This window comes from Empidonax traillii, unplaced genomic scaffold (genome assembly GCF_003031625.1).
Source record: "Empidonax traillii isolate 1590-97213 ecotype Southwest subspecies unplaced genomic scaffold, ASM303162v1 scaffold805:size286791, whole genome shotgun sequence".
In the NCBI taxonomy this organism is placed as follows: domain Eukaryota; kingdom Metazoa; phylum Chordata; class Aves; order Passeriformes; family Tyrannidae; genus Empidonax; species Empidonax traillii.
This window is the reverse complement of record NW_020955998.1, coordinates 66,984-75,342: the sequence shown is the minus strand read 5'-3', so window position 1 is coordinate 75,342 and position 8,359 is coordinate 66,984.

Here is an 8,359-nt window from a genome sequence, read left to right as displayed (position 1 = left end):
GCTCCTCATTTAGCAGTTCTTGAGAGATCCATATTGCAAAAGGGTCTAAATTCCTCCTTTTTGAAAAAACTAAACTGATGTCTTTGCTGTTGCTGGGACAAAGAAAGTGTGTTACTGTAGTGGTGACAAAACCATGACATGAACGACTCTAACTCTGAACCCTTCCTGAGATGGCACTTGCAGGACAACAGCTTTGCTTTGTGCTGTTTTGTGACAGATTGTATAAATGGTGACACATCTCCTGGATGGGTCACCCAAAATGTCTCTGTAGCTCCTCTGGGTGATTTGTTTAATTAAGACAACATAGCCTTGAAACATTATGCACAAACAGGAAAAGGCCTTTACACAGCCACGTTTTTCCCTCTAATAATGTTCATTTCTAGTTATCAGATAACTACATCCAGGAAAGCACAAATTTTTCTTTCAATGAAAGGAAAAAATAAAAAAAAGTTTGTCTCTAGGTGTGACTGAAAATGTTTTCATTTTCCCTCCTCACTACCTGCTCCTATTTGACCCCTCTCTGCATTCATGCCCCGTCAGGGCAAGTGGTAGAGCCCACCCAACATTCCATCTTTGGGGCTGAGAGGTGTCTGACAAGCACCTTCATCTGTGGGTGCAGATATTTGACCATCTCACTCGTGCACCTGAAATGATCCATTCTGACTTTCCAGCTCTGGTGACGTTGCTCGAGCTCTTGATTTTCTGACAGTGCTGTGATTTTAGAGTGAAAATCAAATGTCCCAGGGCCAAGACAGGAGCCCTTTAACTATCAAGGGATGTACAGAGGCAGATGAGCCCTGTGCTCCCCTTTTCACATGCCCCACCCTCCTGCTGGGCATGGAGTTGGCACTAACTGACAAGAAAGAGAAAAAGGAAACTTCCTTCAGGGACAAGAGTCTTCAGTGCTACTTAAAAGACTGGTCATTTTAAAAGCATTAGTGACACAAAATTTCGTGTTCTTTTCATGAGAAATTTTCCCCTATCTTTTCAGAAATTATGTGAGGTGTTTTTTCTTAGGCATTTTATATGTTAATCCTAAATTGTGCTGCAAACACCAGTTTGGATAAAGAATCTGGGTCTTCCTTTAAAAAAAAAGCAAAATAAAATACCAAGTGACGCCTCTCCCTTCACCCAGTGGCACCAGAAATGTTGTCAAGGTGGGTCTGTTGTGAGAAGTAACCCATAAAAACAGAACCTTTTGCATCATCTCTTTTTTTTTTTTTTTAATTAGATTTCTTACTCTGCTGCCACGGTGCACAAAATAGCAATGAAATATTTCTCTTAGCTTGTCAAACTTTTTGGCCTGCAGAGATCATGTTACTAACAGCCAGTTTCTGGCACTGTGATGCTGTTATTCCCCATCAAGCTCCTATCCACAGTGAGTGTGTGCAGCTCCCAAGAGGCAGGGGAGAGGAGGGGAGAAGGACCTGGATGGGGGAAGTGTCTACCTGTTACAGGTGGGGATATGGGGGAAGGTTTCAATCAGTTCACCCAACCTTGGCATCTAATCAAATGCCAACGCGGCATGAACAACACTATTGACAAGCTAAATATATTTAACAGGCAGATCACTGAAACACCTGGACCAAAATCCAACTGTGCTCTGTTTTTTCCAATACAGATGCACTCCAGTGAATTTTACTTCAGTGAAAGCAAGGAATTGAACTTCAGAACATGTGGGAAAGGGGGTTTGATGGCTTAAGTACTCTCCTGTGGTGGTTTCTAATGCAGATACCATAGTGCTAAGTAGATGAGGACAAATGCCTAATCAAAATACTGTATTTAACCTATAAAGAGTTCTTCATTTCTAGTGTTTGATTCCACTGAACAGAAAGAACAGGCAGCACACACAGCAAGGCACTGAAACTATCTCAGTGACCGGGATAGTTTCATGACTGAGATGGAAGGGCAAGACAAGCTTTTCTATTCGCAAGGACCCTACTTTTGGCTTCCCAAGGGAGCGCAGACTCACCTCTAAACACATTTTAAGATCAGAGCTGAAATTATAGCTTAAACATACAATGTTTCTTAGTTGTACAGTCTAGTGCTTAGGAGAGAGAGAATTCCTAATGTGCTGTGTAAATAGTATGAGACTGATCACTGAACACAGGGGAAATGAGGAAAATGTCCTGGGAAATTTCAAAGTTGAGTTTGTATTAAGCAAAAGAAATAGGAAATTCTATTCCAGTTTCTTGAGGTTTTTTTACTCCACTTCTAAAAATAGACGTTGCCTTACTCCACTGCAATTTTCTTTAATTGGCCCTGTTTCCTTACAAAGTTATGTACTTTAAGAGATGTTTCTAGTGCTGCCTTGAAACTCTGAATGTTTTCTTTGTAACTTAAAAGTGAAAACACAAATTCTTTGGATAAAGACCTCCAGTGAAGCTAATCTATGGTGACACCTTGTGGAAAAAAACAACCTCAGATTAAAGGACCAGGTAAGATCCTGTGTGATTGAGGGATGAAGAGGAGGACCAACAATTTTATTCGAACAATAATGCTCCATCCATACCCTTTGAAAGGACATTAAGGTCAAAATGTATAAAGTTTGGGACTACTTTTAAGCAGAAGAGCTTGGAGAGACATTTGAGTCCAATTCTTCTGAAAACCAAGATGAAAAAAATTCCCTTGTGCCATAATTAATACTGGTGCAAGATAAATGTGCAGTTCTGCTGCACTTGGCCTGGATTAGACCTCTTAATTCCACTTTTTATTTTCAAGCTTTTGGACAAACTCCTTTTTCTTGCACTTTCCTCTCTTCTTTTTCTCTCTTTTTGTTCCCATAGGTGGTGGTAGTTTGTGCTTCTGAAGGTATAAACCCCCTCAGGTTTAATACTAATTTGAGAAATCAAAAGGTGGTGTGGGATAAAGGCTTGTGCCAGTGCTTGTTTGTTGCCCGAATTTGAAAGCTCTCTGCAATGTTTCTGGTCTGAATTCAGTTTAGCCCTTAGTATTGGTTTGGAATTAAGGGAATGTTCACCTGGAAAGTGAAAACTCAAGAGGTTCAGCTTGGAAAAACTGATAGGTTTCGAAATAATCTGGATGCAGTTTGAACTGCATCAGTTTTGTGTTGGTTTATGGGAATCCCATCCCATAAATTGGTTTTAGTTCAAAACTTTCCAGTCTGGAGGTAATTACTGATATGGATCTGTCTGACTTTAATGGACTCTCTTATACTGTGGGAATTTTGGTAGGAATACTGATGGGCCTGGAGCCTGAGGTAGAGAGTTGCCAGCCAGAAGCAGTTTGCTTTTGAAGTAAAACCACAACTTTTGGCCCATTTGGGATATGCTATTGTAATGATTAGAGTGAAATAGGACTTGCATTTCCTAATTCTTCAGGTGAGAGAAGGGAATCGATATTAAATTTTAAGTTTAGGGAAAAGAGGAAAAATATTTTAATTAATTCTCTTTATCTACAACTCACAATTTCAGCAAAGATATGTCCAAAAGTTTGAAAGTTGGAACTGAAATGAATTTTTTAAAAGCAGAGGTAGATCTACAAGTCCTACCACAGAATGAACTGCGAGATAAGAGTGCATCTGCCCACAGAGGAGTTCTGAGTTGCTGCCCTGTGCCCAGCCCTGGGGATGGATGTGGCCCTGAGGGACATGGTTTAGGGGGGATGATGGTGGTAGTGGGGTGACGGTGTGACTGCATGAGCTTGCTGGTCTTTTCCAACTGGGATGATTTGGTGTTTCTGGGGCTGCCCCGAGCCAGGTGCAGCCCCGTTCACTTGGGCTCATTGAACCTCAGGAGGTTCTCCTGGTGCTACTTGTGAAGCTTGTGCAGGCCCATCTGGATGGCCCCATCCTTTATTGTTTCCCCTGGCCTGCTCAGCCTCCTGTCACCTGCCAAGGTGCTGAGGGTGAGCTCGACCCCACTGTCTGTGTCAGTGGTAAAGACATTGCAGAGCCCTGGTCCCAAGGCCGAGCCCTGAGGGACACTCTCGTCCTCGGCCTCTCCCTGGACAAGGACTACTGGCCACAAGTCCCTGGCTGCATCCATGTATCCAATTGGTCATGCCCTGAGTTGCCCACCCTCCAAAGCCAGGGCTCTCCCATGTGGAGATCAGGATGTCGTGTGGGACTGTGTCCAAAGCCTCGCAGGGGTCTGGGCACACCAGGACCTGCAGGTCCTGGGGGTTGCCCATGGCTAAGCAAGGCCTGTTCCAGATGGATCCAAGCGGTTCCAGCCGGTTCCAGTGGGTTCCAGAATTGTTGGGGTGCCGGGGGTGGCCCTTTGTGACAGGGGAGCCGCGTCATGCCCAGAGGCCATTGTGACACCGCGGGTGGGGTCAATAAAGGGACGCAGAGCCCTGGGGTGCCCTCTTTTTGGAGAGCACCTCGCTCAGGAGGCAACAGCTCCCTGAGAGCCTCTGAGGTAGAGAGAGATGGAGATGCTCAAGGAGAGGGCGAATCCCGACTCCCAACCCGACAATGTCCTGTCCCAGTGGGAAGCCGAGGAAATCCAAGAGCTGTCCCAATGGGAAGATGCGGACTCTGAGGAACTGTCCCCCTGGGGATTTGAGAAATACCAGGAAGCACTGAAAGGACAGAGAGAGGAAAGAGTCTATGAGTTGTTCAATTGGGAATTCGAGAGGTCCCAAGAAGTGTTGCAATGGGGAGATGAAAGAGTCCAAGAGCTGCCCCAATGCAACAACCATAGAACCCAAGAGTTATCCCAATTGGAAGGGGAGAGAGTGCAAGAAGTGTCCCCAGGGGGAGATATGGAAGTCCAAGAGCCGAGCCAGTGGGAAGGCAAGAGAGATGAAGAGCTGTGCCAGGCAGAAGATGACAGTGCCCAAGTGCTTTGGCAGTGGGAATGCTGCGTGGAGCAAGAGGTGTCCGAAGGGGAAGTGAGAGCAGAGCCAGAGATGTCTGAAGGAGAAGTCAGAGTGAGAGGAGACCCAGAGACGTCCCAAGAGAGTGACAACACTGACCAAGAGCTGTGGGAGAAGAACTGGGAAGAGGTCAGCATCCACACCATCTGGGTCAACCCCAAGTACCCAGAACTCCTGCAGAAGGCTCAGCCTGCGCCCCAGCGGTCAGCACAGGCAGCAGCTTCTCCTGCCTGGTGGGAAGAGGAAGCAGGGGCAGAGAGCCCAGGCCCTGCCCTGCACAGCCCCTGCTGCCCCCTCAGCCCCTCACCTCCCTGTTCGGAGGGGGCAATGTCAGGGGCAGAGCTGCCAGGGCCACAGCCTGAGCAGTGGTCCTTGGCCAAGGAGGAGAAACTGGGCAAATACGTCACCATCCGCACCATCTGGGTCAACCCCAAGTACCCAGAGCTGCTGCAGAAGCTTCAGCCTACTCCCCAGGAGTGGGCAGTGGCAGCATCTTCTCTTGGCTGCGCAGAGCAGGTGCCAGAGGCAGGGGCAGAGAGCCAGGTGCCCAGGAAACGTCCCTCCCGCTGCAGGCGGGTGCTGCGGGCTCTGCGCCGGCTGTTGCGGATCCCCTGCCTGGCGGGACGGCCGGAGGATTAGTGCCCACTGCCAGCAGCAGGCCGGGCCCCGCACATGAGAGCTGAGCTGGAGCCTGCACAGCTCCCTGAGGGAGGAGCAGCACGGGCTGGCCTGCATGGCCGGGCCTTACAAGGATCAATTCCTTGTTTGTAGGATTTTCCATTAGATTAATACTTTTTCTTAATTCTTCAGTATATAGTGTTTTAGGGTAGGCTATTAAGGAATAATTTAGGGTTTTTTTTAGGAATTGTATTGAGGATAATATTGAATAGTTATTTAGTTATTAGGAAAATATTTACTCTAGTAATTTAATGAGAGAAACATAGGATTTGTAGTCAATGTAGATTAAAGCTTTGTCTGATCAAATATATAAACAGTGAAAACTTTGGATGGGGGGTGTTGTGGCCCTGTGGATTTGCCAGCCAGCACCCCATTTCCATGCAGAACTGAAATAAAGAAAGAAAGAAATAAAATACCTCAAGTCTGTGTGTGGAGATTGGCTTCTTGCACTGTGAGTGAAAGAACCTGTTTTGGGACAGCAGCTTCGCCCTGGACACATGAATAAAGGCTGCTGGTTTTCCAGCTGTGCTCGCCTATGCCGGGTCCATGTCGGGAGCAAGACGGGAGCAGGTGAAGCAGCAGAGATGGGAAACTCGACGGCTGCACCGTGGCTGTGGCCAAGACAGTCCCCACTGGGCACTTGACCCACAAGAGCCTCTCTGGGAATGAGCACCAAATCGCAGAGGACACCTCTGTGAATGGGCTCCCTGAGCCCCTGTCCTGAGACAGGTGTTTTGGGAATCTTCTGTGACCCTTTTGACTCAGCTGTGTGGGATTGGCAGTTAACACCAGGCCAGGTGAATTCCTCCACAAGGACAAGGGCATTGAGGTGTCCCTTGGTTCCTTTAAGAAGAATTCATGGGTGTCACCATCGTCATGGCTGGGAGGCCAAGAACAGCCTCCCATAATGACAATGCACAATATTCTCTAAGAGATGCCCAGAAGTAAGGCCACTTGAGGTCAAGAAATGCCCTTTTAATCTCTGCTGAATTGGTACATGGGAGATGTTCTCCATCTCTAGCACATCCCTGATTGTAAGCGCTCAGGATCTTGGATCTCCTACAGGCCAAAATAAGCAGAATGTAGCCAGGTGGGCTTTCTTCTTCATGACTGGTCACGGGCCCCCCTCATCTCTGGGGAGGGTACATGGTCCTGTGGTTGATATTATTTCCATGAAAGAAAGGCAGCACAACTGATGACACCACAACTCCCACCCTTTCTCCTTTCCCTTCTCACCCTCCTTCAACCCATTCCCTGGGGCTGGCTGAGCCTTGACCATCTCTGTTCAACAGCCAGCACCTGGACACTCCCAAAGAGCAAAGGTGCTGGGACAGAATGTCTTGTCAGCAGACAAATTCTTCCCCACAGAAGGGGTTTCGCAACTGCTTCCACGACTGGGGATGCTCCAGCGGGGGCACTGCTGGCTCTGGAGGTTTCCTTAACAGCCTCAGCTCCCCTGCCATGGCTGGGAGGGCTCCGAGCAACTCTCTGCATTTAGGTCTGAGCAGGGACAAGGCTTAGTTCTGCTGCTGTCACAAGTCAGGACCTTCAGCAACTTCCCTCAGGGCTGTGTCCATCCACTGCTCCAGCCAGCACAGCCCCCAGACATTCCTGCACCACAGGCTCAGCCTCTCCCCTCTGTGCAGACACTGCTGCTATCCCATTTCTCCTCCCTATGAGTGATCAATCTGCACATAAGCTCTGCTTGCTCTTCTCCTTCCTGCCAGGGAAAGAAGTATCCTGACACAGCAGACAAAGCCCAGTCCAGCACTCCCTCTGAGCAGGCACAGAATTACGGGGTAGCTATTTTCAAATCAAGAACCCATCATTCAGGAAGCAGCCAGGAAGTAAAAGGTGCAGAGCAGAGCAAGGTAGAGCTGCACAAAGTGTTGCACAAACACTAAATGCCACAGACAGATCTTTTCTCCTCTTCTGCAGGTGACTGAAGTTGCTTGGAACCTTTTATTCCCTCCTAAGATGTAAACAATGCCTCAATTTTGTCCCATTGGGGATAAGATGTTGCACTGATATCCAAGAACTTAGATTTCCATTTCCTAACTTTTCACCTCAGAGCAGGAAATCAAGATTCTGTGTCCTGTCAACTAATTCTTCTCCCACTCCTGATAGTTGTTCTCTGTTGAAGCTGCCTCTGGGCACAGAGCCCTTGGGGTCTTGCCTGTGAAGACAAAGGCAGTGCTGGGCTTCCCAGCTCTCTCTGTTTTCTCTTTCTCTGGGCCACCCTTCCAGGCCTCCATTTCCCTTCTTTATTTGGCTGCTGTTGATGCACCTGTTGAAGCTCTTCTTGTTGCCCTAAATCTCCACTTGCCACTTGGAACTCCAGCTGAATACTTTTTATCCTCACACCCTGGTGCAGTGTTTCCAAATTCTTCCTTTCTAGTCTGTTTTTCCTTCTGTTTTCTGTATACTAGAACATTGTTTGTTTGTTTGGTGTGTTTCTGGTTGCTTTGGTTTGGTTTGGTTTTTGATGTGTTGCATCTCAGTTTCATGTTGGGTCTTTCCTGTGTGCCTTCCTTAAGCTGTTTCAAGGACACTGTCAAGTGAGGAGGGTGAGGAAGTGTCTCTGTCCCAAATTCCCAACACTGTGCCATCGTTGTTATGATGCCCAGAAAAGGGGGCAGGTGAACAAAAAACTGCTCAGAGACAGAGTTTTAGTCTATGAACAGCAGGTATTTATTCATTACGACGTCGGGGAGGTTTACCCGTTCAGGCCAGGTAAAAGCTCCAAAGTGATTCAGTAAAAACAGAGAATTTATACAGTATTCTGATCATGATTGCAACATAATTTCACATATTCATGTTATTGCATCATTTGATTACA